The sequence below is a fragment of the Pantherophis guttatus genome, chromosome 2, assembly GCF_059756535.1.
Source record: "Pantherophis guttatus breed Tessera chromosome 2, ASM5975653v1, whole genome shotgun sequence".
Lineage (NCBI taxonomy): Eukaryota > Metazoa > Chordata > Lepidosauria > Squamata > Colubridae > Pantherophis > Pantherophis guttatus.
Window position 1 is genome coordinate 73351214 of NC_142064.1, and position 12695 is coordinate 73363908.

A 12695-nucleotide genomic window follows, 5' to 3' on the forward strand; every position below is an offset into this window, starting at 1 on the left:
AATGTTATGCAAAGGCCAAATGTGACGTTTATAAAAGTAATCAACCATTTATCAGGGATAAATTTTAGGCTAATTGCTCTGTAATTTCATAGTTTTTACATTTCTTACATAGAAAGACATCAGTAATTACTAAAAATGTTATATATCTGCTGCATGCATGAATACATACATGGCATATGACATACATGTCAACTCAAGGAATTCAATATATTAAAGTTATATGTTTATAGGGAGTTATACCAATGAAAAACAGGAAGATTTTAATATATAGGTAGCCCTCAATTTATGACTACTATAGAGCCCAAAAGTTATGTTGTTAAGTGATAAATTTGTTAAGTGAGTTTTGCCCCATTTTACGACTTTTCTTGCCACATTTGTCAAGTGAATCACTGAAGTTGTTAAATAAGTAACATGATTGTTTAAGTTAATCTGGTTTCCCTATTTTCTTTGCTTGTCAGAAAGTTGTAAAGGTGATCACATGACCCTGGGACACTGCAACTGTCATAAATATGAGCCAACTGTCAAGCATCCAAATGTAAATCACATGACCATAGGGATGCTGCAATGATCATAAGTGTGAAAAATGGTCATAAATCACTTTTTTCACTGCTGTTGAAACTTTGAATGGTCACTAAATGAACTGTTGTAATTCAAGGACTACCCTAACCTTTAAGGATAGATAAATTGCATATTTTAATGAGTTTGTTGTAATTTATATTGAATAGATTAATTAATTTGAGATTGCAACTGAAATGAAGATATGTCACTTTTCTCAGACACTTACAAACCTAATGATAGGATTTAATTATTAAAATGTTGAAGAAAGTCCAAAAAAAATCCAAAAAACATTGAATTTTCTTCATTGATCTTCTGTGATGTTACAGTATTTTGTACTAAGAAAAAAATATATTACAGCCACATTTAGACAATGTTGGCTCATAATGTCGTCAAAGTAAATAGAAAATCTTGAAAGTCAGAAAGGAAAAAAAAATCTAAAAGTCCAACCGAATGATCTCATTACAAGATTTTTCATATATCCCCAATTCTCATTTTCCACTAAAGTATCTTTGAAGTAAAATGCTGACCTCTTTTGATCCTATTAAATTTCAACAGACTTTGGACAGAATTTTTAAATTGTATAGATTATTTATGAAATTCGCTTTGACCTGCGGTATCATACTTGGTGCCACTGAATATTGATAAGGATTTTTAAAAAACCTACAGTATATAAGAAGAAACAAATTGCAACCAGAATTTGGAGTTTTCAATGCTAAGGGAAAAATGATAACCTTTCTGTAGGTCATAGATTCTTTCTGTTTTTAGAGTGAAAAGTGAAGAAAAAAAAAGGTAAAGAAAACAATAATAAATACTAAATATAAATGAAAGGAATTGTATTCTAATTACCAATATCTTAGATTATTTCTCATTCTAGTCCTCTTTTCTAGCATATCTGTATCAGGGGTGAAATCCAGCAGGTTCTGACAAGTTCTGGAGAACCAATAGCAGAAATTTTGAGCAGTTCGGAGAACCAGTAAATACCACCTCTGGCTGGCCCCAGAGTGGGATGGGAATGGAGATTTTGCAATATCCTTCCCCCAGGAGTGGGGTGGGAATGGAGTTTTTGCAGTATCCTTCCCCTGCCATGCCCACCAAGCCACGCCCACCAAGCCACGCTACGCCCACCAAGCCACGCCCACAGAACCGGTAGTAAAAAAAAATGGATTTCACCACTGATCTGTATGTACCTTAAGTACCTTAGAGAAGCCATGTAAATGTTGATTTTAGTAGGCTGTTATAATACTGTCTTAGATACTTAATAACATCTATTGATCTACGGGACCACCTGCTACCACCAATAGCCTCCCACTGGCCAGTACGCTCCCATAGAGAGGGGCTCCTCTGGGTGCCGTCAGCCAAACAATGTCGACTGGCAGCCCCTAGGGGGAGAGCCTTCTCTGTGGGGGCACCTACGATCTGGAACGAGTTCCCCCCGGAGATACGGAGGATCCTGGATCTGCGCACCTTCCGTCGCGCGCTCAAAACTTTCTTATTTCATCAAGCTGGCCTGGCCTAAACCTTCTCCCCATTTAAATGTAAATTTTAATTTGTTTTTAAATTATTGGGTATTTTAAATTTGTCTCAGCCAAATTATTTAATTCGTTTTTATTCTGTTTTAAATTTTGTATCTATGTGTTTTATTCTGTGGCTGTTCACCTCCCTGAGTCCTTCGGGAGTAGGGCAGTATAGAAATCCAATAAAATAAAATAAATAAATAAATAAAAACATTACCTATTTTTAAGAATGAGCAACTCATTCTCAGCTACAGTTTAAGTTTAAATATAGTGTGTGCATATGTGTATATGTGTGCACAAGATTGCCATTTTATTTTGTAAGAGCTATCATTTGATGTATCCGTAAGACAAAATATTTTGAAAAGTATGTGTCAGCACAAAAACTCTTAAATTATAAATACATATGAAATGGAGAAATGTTGAAGGAAGGTATTTGAAGGTTCTGTATGTATGATTAGGGTCTTATAATTCTTGGGTATGCAGTAGTGTAGGCCAGTGGTGGGTTGTCCCCAGCTGTTCTATAGAACTGGTAGTAAAACTGGCGGGAAGCTCCGCCCACTGACTCCGATTTCATCAAAATGCTTCATCGCATGCACAGAAGCTTCTGCACATACGCACGCGGCCCTGTTGCGAACTGGTAGTAAAGGCAGGTAGAACCCACCCCTGCTTGAAGTACATTAGGGCTCATATTTAATGCGGTTGAACAGGGGGTGGGGGATTACTGTTTTTACTTATTTTATATTGGGTTTTTATTGTTTGCAAGGTTCCTCGAGTCACTGAAACTGAGTGAGCAGCCATATAAATTTTAATATATTCATATAAATAAATAAATAGATTTATTGTAATCAATCTATAACATATTTCAATAATGCTGCAGTTTAAACTTTTTAATGGAATTAATAAACAATTAAAAAGTCTTAGTTTATTGCATTTTCTGCATGTTATTTACAGTATTGAGCCATGGTGGCGCAGTGGTTAGAATGCAGTATTACAGGCTAATTCTGTCAACGGCCAGAGGTTCTTTCTTCACTGACTCAAGGTTGACTCAGTCTTCCATCCTTCTGAGGTCAGTAAAATGAGGACCCAGATTGTTGGGGCAATACAATTTGTAAACTTAGAGAGAGTTGTAAGGCATTATGAAGCAGTATATAAGTGCTATTGTTATTGCTATTTTGAAAACCCATGTAAGACATGTTAATTCTTTTGCATCATTCTTATAATAAACACATTTAATAGGTGTTATATTAGCATATTTCTTTTCCTTAGCATGATATATTTATATTATGTGACAAATGTGGCATAGGTATTATAAAAAAGTAAGTAATGTGTATAATATTAATACTCATTAAGATAATATCTTGAAATATAGCATTGTTAATTTTGAAAAATAATTTAATTTTATTAATTTATAGTTAAAGGCCAAATTATATCACAAAAAAATTAGAAGTGCAGATATAGATAATCATGTCTATTTGGGAAATATCAATTTTGGAGAATTTGCATTAAATGATGAATAAGAATACATCTTTGCTATCACTATATTTTATTTCCTGCAACCTAGTTACAAAGTATACACTAAGCCTTTCAAAAGCCATGATTTTGGGATTTACGAAGTTTTTGGAGTGAAGAAAAGCTTTTCAGGAATTTCCTGAATGTGGAAATATGAGTTAATGATTCAGAAAATAACAGTAGCCGGGCAAAATGCCACAAACCTTCCATCTATCGAAAATGACAAAACATTTCTCCAAAAACAGATGAGAAGAAGAATGAGGTCAACAAGAGAAATATACACCTAGTGTACATTACAACTAGAAGATATGTATTGGGCATTTATAAGAGAAACATTTTTTCTAGATAACTTATGAGTACATTTACAAATGTCTGGTGTTGTTCTGCGGTGCGTCATTTACTTCAAAATAAAACTGAACATTGTACACATGGAAAAACAAAAATCCTTCCCTGCATTAGCAAGTTGATGAGAAGCTGGCATCTAGCCATGAGAACTTATGTATTAACATCATTCAGCAAAGAGCATACTGCCAATGCTTAATATAAGATGCTCCTAATATTTTTTGAAGCCATTCCTACTGGTATGCAAATGTGATTAATTTTTATATTTTGAATTCATTATGCTTTTCTTTAGTTACAATAAAAAAAATGAAAAAAGAAAAAAAATCCAAACATCTATATTATATTTAATAAATAATTTAGCCCAGTAACAATAAGATTAAAAAAAAAATAAGTAGAATTGAGAAATGGGCGATTTAATCAGTTACAGAATTTTTGTATAATGTAGATTATTAAATTTATGCGGAATGTCTGAACTTTTATTGTTATATGTTCGGTTATTTTGCTGTTTCGTTTTTGTGTTTTTAACTGCACTCTACCCAGAATCACATATGTTTGATGGGCAACTATGTATATAAATTTACCAAGGAAGAAAAAGATGAAATGAAATATGATTGCTTCTTTATTGGGAAATATTGCATACATTTAGGAATCCAATTTGCGGATACTGAAAGCCATGTGTGTGAGGTACTTTTTATCACAAGCATAACAGTAACTTGGATATAGTAATCAGATATCCATCATTTTAATTTCCAGGGTTCTTTGTTGTTATTTTTATAAGAATGCAATTGAAAAAAGTTTAATGGGTAAAAGTTTTTCTTGAGTTAAGGATTGTGAGAATCTAGTAGAGGCTGTACATAACTTTTGAGTTTCTCATATCATATGAGAAATCAATCTTATGAAATGTCTGAAATCTGGCTGTGAATTGGTTTAACCAATAAACATCCAGTAATAAAAGAGAATATCACTTCTAAGATCCATCTTATTTTGCTCTTCATGGTGGAATGAAAGCAAAATATTAATTAGAATATAGTGTCCCAGCAATTTTTTTATCCATGGTGGGCCACATAAAGAGATGATGTCTCAGGAAGAAAGCAATGGCAACCCACTTTCAAAATCAGTGTCAACAAAATTATTAACTTATCCACATACCACCAGAAACCAAGGTTACCTCAAAAACATCATTCTTCATCTATGTATACTAATTTGTCTGAAGTGATATAGGGTCTCATGCTTGAGTAGCGGGTTGGACTAGAAGGCCCCTTTCCAACTGTATTATTCTGTATCATGTTTTCCAACTTTGTTTAATGTTTTGAGAAAACACACAAAGATTTGGGTGAGGTCCTGTCGCTCCGGCCCCGATGGACAGCAGAGCGCCGCAGATGGGCAGCCCGGCACGACAGGAAGGGGCTGCTGGGCGGCTCTCTGCCTGCCCGGTCCCCGTGGTGGCCACTTCCCAAGCTCCGCTGAGCCGCCTCACCTGTACCACTCCAGGCCCCACTCGTAGTGCCAGTTAAAGAAGTGGGGCTCGGTGCCGAGGGCGTGCACGCCTGGGTGGCCGCGGATGAACTCCAGCAAGGCGCGGGTTCTCCCTTCATGCACACTTTGTGGAACACGAGGAACAGTGCAAAAAACAGCATGGATTAGATAAAACGGGTGCCATGGCATAAGCCTGTAATCCAGCTACTCTGGGGGCTAAGGCTGGCAGGTCACTTAAATTCAGGAGTTCTGGGCTTCAATGGACTATGTCTGCATTATGTTTGACATCAATATTGTGATCCCCAGAGACAAGGGCCAGTAAGTTGTCTAAGGAGGGATGAACTGGCCTAGGTCATAGACAGAGCAGGTTAAAACTCCCATGCCGATCAGATACTAGTGAACTTTCATTGTTACTGCTTTTACAACCCGACATTCTTCTTGTATAATACTTAACACAAAAGAGGTCGAATGTTTTATCTGTACAAATGTAAGTAAAAGAGTATTCAGTATTCCATTTATTTTATTCAGTGGACAAAGTTGTCAAATAGCTTTAATTAGACTTCACACTTTATTTGCAGAATGAAATTGCATCATGGAATTGTTTTAAGTCTTGACAAAGGCTAAGTATTGCACAATCTTCATATTTAAGACAAATTAAACCATAAACCTTTGTTTTAGGGATGTTTTCCTAAGAAATGTGCCACTTAAGGGAATTTTTAAAAGAGAGTTAAAACTAATAGGATTAAGCTTCATAGCACTTGTAAATAATTATCTTCAGAAAATAGATGAATTCACAAAAGGGAGCAAAACGTACTATTGATGATGAGAGTATGGGGGGGGGTGCGTTCACATTTAGTTTCAGCTGCAGAAAATTAAATTAGATGTACATAAAATGTTTTTCATGGTGAGATTAGCCTGTAACAAGGTCCATATTTGTAAGCAGATTAGTATAGTTAATAGTCAGCACACATACACAAATGGAATAAAACTCATTGGGAAAAAAACAATAGTGAGAACAAACTATTTAAGTAATAAATGAAGTGGTGGGTTGCTACCGGTTCAGACCGGTTTGTGCGAACCATTGGCAGAAATTTGGCCTAGGTCGCAGAACCGGTAATGGTGGCCAGCTGGCCACGCCCCTCAACCGGTTCCCCCAGTTGCCGGTCTCTTGCCCTGGCTGCCATGTTCATCGCTGCCATGTTCTTTATGCATGCGCATTCCATTGCCTTGCAAGTCCAATGGGATGCACATGCGCGAAGAACATGGCAACAGCAGCAGCTTTTTCTGCCAGTATGTTTTGGTGGCCTGCAGAGAAAGCGGCTGGCAAAGAAGCCTTTTCGGAGACTTTTTTGCCAGCTGCTTTCCAGCAGCTGTGGCTGGCTGGGAGCTGCCGAAAACTACAGTCAGCTTGCCTTCCGGACTGTGGACCAGCCGCGGAAGGTAAGCAGCCTAAACAAGGAGTCGGTGGTGGGTGAGGCAGGTGGGCAAGCGGGCCTGGCCACGGGGACCACCGGGAAGGCTACATGGAAGGTAGGCAAGCATGCCGGGGCTGCCCAGCCGTGGGGAAGAGAGCTAGCAGCCTACTCCCCGTGGCCCAGCCATGCTTGCCTGCCTTCCATGCGGCCTTCCCGGCGGTCCACCACACCTTTGCCTTCTGAGGTCGGGTCAGACATCAAACCCGTGATGGGAGATGCACCACTTCAGGCCTGGCCCAGTCAGCTGGTGGGTGGGTGGCCCTTTGGGGAAACGGAGCCGCTTTGCTAGGGCTGAGAGGGAAAACTGCCCGGGATTTCCCGGACGCCCCTCCACCACTGCTGATGCCTGCTGTGGCAAAAGCCGCAAAGGAAAACTTCCCGGGAGCTCTGGGACACCCCTCCGCTGCCCCCGCACCACTGATGCCTGCCGTGGCAAAAGCCGCGCAGGAAAAGTCCCAGGGAGTTCCAGGACTCCCTGCTGCTGCCGCCGATGCCTTCAGTGGCAAAAGCCGTGCAGGAAAAGTTTCGGGGAGTACCAGGACTCCTTGCCGCCGCCGATGCCTGCAGCAGCAAAAGCCGCACAGGAAAAACGGAGTTTCAGTTTCGGGGCACTGAAGCTCCCGTTTCGACTCCTGCCCTGCCTCTGCCTGCCACAGTCTCCTGTTTTGGGTGCCGCTGCTGCTGCCATGACCAGGCATTTTCTGTCGGGCGTCCCAGTCTCACTCTCCTAGACTTTGAAGCAGGGAGGGAGAGAAAGAGTGAAAGTGAAAAAAAACCTTCTGCAACCAATAACCTCCCACCAACCAGTATGCTCCCACAGAGTGGGCCTCCTCAGGGTGCCGTCAGTAAAGCAATGTCGGCTGGTGGTTCCCAGGAGGAGAGCCTTCTCTGTGGGGGCACCTGCCCTATGGAACAGGATAACCCCAGGGATATGAATGATCCCAGATCTCCGTACTTTCTGTCATGCCTTGAAGACCTTTCTATTTCACCAAGCCGGACTGGCATAAATTTTCAGTTTATCTAAATTCTACGCTGAGGATCTTAATTGATGAGCCAAATCAGTTTAATTATTTTAAATTATTTTTATTTCACATTATATGTATGCTATTCTGACTGTTCACCACCCTGAGTCCTTCGGGAGAAGGGCGGTATAAAAATTAAATAAAAGAAAGAAAGAAAGAAAGAAAGAAAGAAAGAAAGAAAGAAAGAGAGAGAGAGAGAGACAGAAAATGAGAGAAAGAGAAAAAAAGGAAGAAGGGAGAGACAAGAAAAAAAGAAAGAGACAAAGAAAGAAAGAGAAAGAAAGAAGGAAATGAAGGGAAAGAGAAAAAAGAAAGAGAAAGAGAAAGGAAAGAAGAAGGAAGAGACAAAGAAAGAAAGAGAAAGAGAAAGAAGGAAAGAGGAAGGGAGAGAAAAAAGAAAGAAAGAAAAAGAGAAAGAGAAAGAGAAAGAAAGAAAGAGAGGAAGGGAGAGAAAAGAGAGAGAGAAAGAAAGAAGGGAGAGGAAGGGAGAGAGAGCAAAAAGAAAGAAAGAAAAAGAAAGAGGAAGGAAGGAAGAGGAAGGAAGAGACAAGAAAGAAAGAAAGAAAGAAAGAAAGAAAGAAAGAAAGAAAGAAAGAAAGAAAGAAAGAAAGAAGAGGAAGGAAGGAAGGAACACAAACCCTGGCGCTAGACGTGGCTTCAGAAGACGCTTTGAAACAGGACAGCAATCTAGGGCTGGAAGGGACATTAGAGGCCATCTAGTCCAACACCCTGCTCCAGCAGGAAACCTTACATCACTTGGATTATTTTGGTGCCTCTAACAGAGATGAAAATTGTCAGAAAGGAGAGGAGTTTACTAGGACAAGGCTGCCATACAGAGGAAGGAGATAGTCCTTGATTTATGACCAGAATTGAGCCCAAAATTTTGGTTGCTAAGCAAGAGCATTGTTAAGTGAGTTTCACCACATTTTACTCAATCCATAATCTCTCCTGGCTCTAACAGTCATGTGCAAGTTAGGGAAGAACATCTGAAGGTGTATGTAATCTAAATGTATAGAAGTTATAATTAAATGTGTGGCAGAAAGTGGACTCTGGGTGTGTTTTTCCAAATGTAGTAAGTGAGGTTGAATATGTATAGTTTTAGAAGAGGTGTGTGTGTGTGTGTGTGTATGTGTACATACACATACAGTATATATAGTAAATAATGTATCTTTTTGTGTGCCTATACACTATACTATGTAATATGTATGTACACATATGGCATATGTACATAGGATTAAATAGTATATTTTGGATGTTCAGTAGTAGTAAATAAATAGACAGGGAAATTGTATCTCGTTGAGGCCTTTGAGGCGAGGAGAGGCCAGGCACGCTAACCATAACCCTTGAGATGAGTGACGTCAAGCTGGCCACGCCTACCCGTCATATGACCACCCAGCTACGCCCACCCAGTCACATGACCACCAAGCCACGCCCACCAAATAAGCCATGCCCATAGACCCGGTAGTAAAAAAATTTAGAACCCACCCCTGAATAAATGGTTATGGAATTTCAAAATGGCTTATACAAGAAGCCACAGAATGTATAAAGCAAAGTTGAATATAAAAAATCATGGAGCATGACAAAAAGAAAAGATACATAAATAAAGGAATTTTGTTAAATTGATGACATCTATACTTAATCCTTTCTTTAAAATGGGCATGGGAGAATATATATGGCATTAACTCATTTTATTCTTGTAATAATTTGTGAGCGGTATAATGATGTGTGCAGAAGCTATAATTCTGTACTGATTTTGATAGAAATAAGCATCACTAAACATGCGCTTCTTTTTGACTTGGTAAGTACAAGAATGATAATGAATTTTCAGCTAGGCAGAGAACATTATATTATCCATATCTCATACTGGTATTCTGATGCTGGTACAGAATTAGCTTTTAGAGCCAACACTATTTCATGTTAATTCCTGCTGTGTTCTAATGAAATATTTAATGAAAAATAGGTTTTTTTAAAAAAGACCTAAATCTACCATTAAAAGGATAAAATTAAATATGCATTCTAGGCTAAACACATTGGAAAAATTCCTCTTTAAAATTTCTCTATCAAACTAGTCGTTTCTATGGTTACACCAAAACAAATGCAGCTGTGAAATGAATGTAATACTAGATAGCACATATATTTTCATCTTTGGAATGTTTACTGTTTCTTTGGAAGTTAGCAATAAAATCTTAATGCTTGGAAAACATATTCATGGTGTTATAACCCAGGCTTTAAAGACAGTATTATATCCAGTTCTTGTAAAAAATATAGTATTTTTAAAAATATAAAGGAGCTTTTATAGTTTTAACATAAAACTCTTACAAAGGGCCACCCAAAAACAATCCAAAAATAAAAATGGAATATATTTAACTATTTTTCAAGACATTGAATTAAAGAGTCTAAAACGGATTGATCTCAAAATGACGGTATCAATGAGAATATGTCAGGGAAACTCAGGATGGAGCCTAATAAGAATTTTGCTTCCATCAATGGTACAAGAAGAACACACTCTCTTTCTGCAATTACTTCAATATATGTGTCAGAAGTTTGGTAGATCCTTGGGACAAGTGTAGTGTATATATGAAGGTGTCACAAAGAAGGTGAAATTGCCTTTCCACCATGGCTCATGGGAATAATTTCACTGGCAAACTTTAAAAGTTATTTTAGATGCCTCACCAGATTGATCTGAAGGGATGTAATATAGTGATGCCTCCAGTGATGCAAGTTCTGAATTTGAAACAAGAATGTTTGACATCCAGCACTTATTCAATCAGGTCTCATTGGATAATCTTAAACAAGACAGATTCTCAAAGCTATAGTCAACTATAGTCCACTACATCTGGAGCAAACTAATTTGGGATGGTGTATGATAAGCTGTTCAGCATGTCATTATGATTAGGTTAGGCATAATATTAAACAAAATCTGGTTTCCAATTTAATACAACTGATAGTGGGATTGAGTGATTAAGAGTCACCAATTATTGTCAAACCACATAGATTTCCAGGATAAGGTCCATGCAAGAAGCAAGTCAAGTGTAGCAACTTTAAAAGTAAAATGAAAAACTAGCTAACCAATACTTAGTTAATTAGAGCCCTGAATATTTTAAAAATAACTGAAGTACGAACAAACTTAAATTTAGTGCTTTTTCAACCCTCAAAGTGGACCATAATTGTAACTGACCAATACTTAATAACAAAATGAGAAGATGATAAATTATTTTGGGATTCCTGCTAGCCAGGTTTTCCCTACGTAACCAAGGTTTTTCTGCAGCCCCAGCTCAGTAGAATTCGATTCTGGGCTTTTTTCTTTTCTAACAGCTAGCAAGCTCTTCCTGCTAGGTGGGAGACCTATATAGATCCATTTCTAGCTCGTTTGCTTTCATCAGTAGGCCACACCTACTGGCTAGAGGAAAAACACACATAAACCCTACGAAGAAGTAAGAAAATAGATACTATACCTTTACAGGGGGGATACATAAGATGTGGGTGTGGGTGTGGCCTACTGATGAAAGCAAACGAGCTAGAAATGGATCTATATAGGTCTCCCACCTAGCAGGAAGAGCTTGCTAGCTGTTAGAAAAGAAAAAAGCCCAGAATCGAGTGGATGTGATTCTACTGAGCTAGGGCTGCAGAAAAACCTTGGTTACGTAGGGAAAACCTGGCTAGAGGAAAAACATATATATATATAACATATATATAACAATATAAATCAACTTTCCTAGCCTGGCATCCTCCAAGTAGGTGGATTTTGTGAGGAAAAACTTACATAAACAGAAGGATTATGGATGAGTTTGGGAAATCGCTGATGTGACTGGGCATGTTTTCAGATTGAAGGGATTATATGTAAACTTGTATGATGCGAATAGAGGGGAAACTGGATAAATCAACAACTGATATTATTAAACCACAAAAATGAAAAGCAGTTTAGGAAGCATAATAAACTGAGTTATGTGCCTGAAAATCCTAAACCGAGATACAATCTTCTATTGCAATATTTTTATAGCTACTGCAGATACTCTTATCAAGGACAGGACATTCAAAAGTTGATAAGGGAAAACACCAGTTAATCCAAATGAAATATTTGGATTTGAGAGTTCGATATGGAATAAAACTGACACTGATAAAGTATCAGTTAAATGAGCCTTATAGCTATAATTACAGATAACCCTTCATTTACGATTGTTTGCTTAGAAACTGTTCAAAGTTAGGATGGTGCTGAAAAAAGTGATTAATTACCAATCCTCACACTTATAAATAGTGCAGTGTCCCTGCAGTCATGTGATCATGATTTGGGTACTTGGTGATCTGAACCTATTTATGATAGGTGCAGCATTCTGGGATCATGTGATCAGCCATTTTCATTCAAGAAAACCATTTGCTTGGCTCTGTATAGCATACAGTAACTTGACAATTGCTTACATCAAAAAATGCAAACACTGTTTTGTCTTATGTCTGCTTGTTTTAGGTAACAAAAGATAAAATGCTCTTTTTATTACAGCATGATTTCACATGAGCATATATCAGAAAGTGCTATTCAGTTGATTTGAATGAAATCTGTTCTTATGGCCAAACCATCATTCTTTATCTGTGGCAAGAGTTTAATATGCACTGGTGTTTGAAGAATCATTTCCTGTATAAGAATGTAATGTTGATATCCCTAAGTCTATCATCTGGTTAATTGGGTTGGCAGGTTGTACTTTATAAACAAATTTATGAGGCACATTTTAATTTTTATACTTACCATTCATCACCATAATCAGAAACAGAAATTAAATACTACCTTAAAGTTTGCTTATTTGATT

General features: G+C 37.9%; 1 protein-coding gene across 42 annotated transcripts in view; it reads right to left on the reverse strand.

The window, feature by feature from the left end:
- PTPRD (protein tyrosine phosphatase receptor type D) overlaps positions 1-12695 on the reverse strand; it is a 1336531-nt gene that overhangs the window by 53846 nt on the left and 1269990 nt on the right. The window lies entirely within an intron of this gene.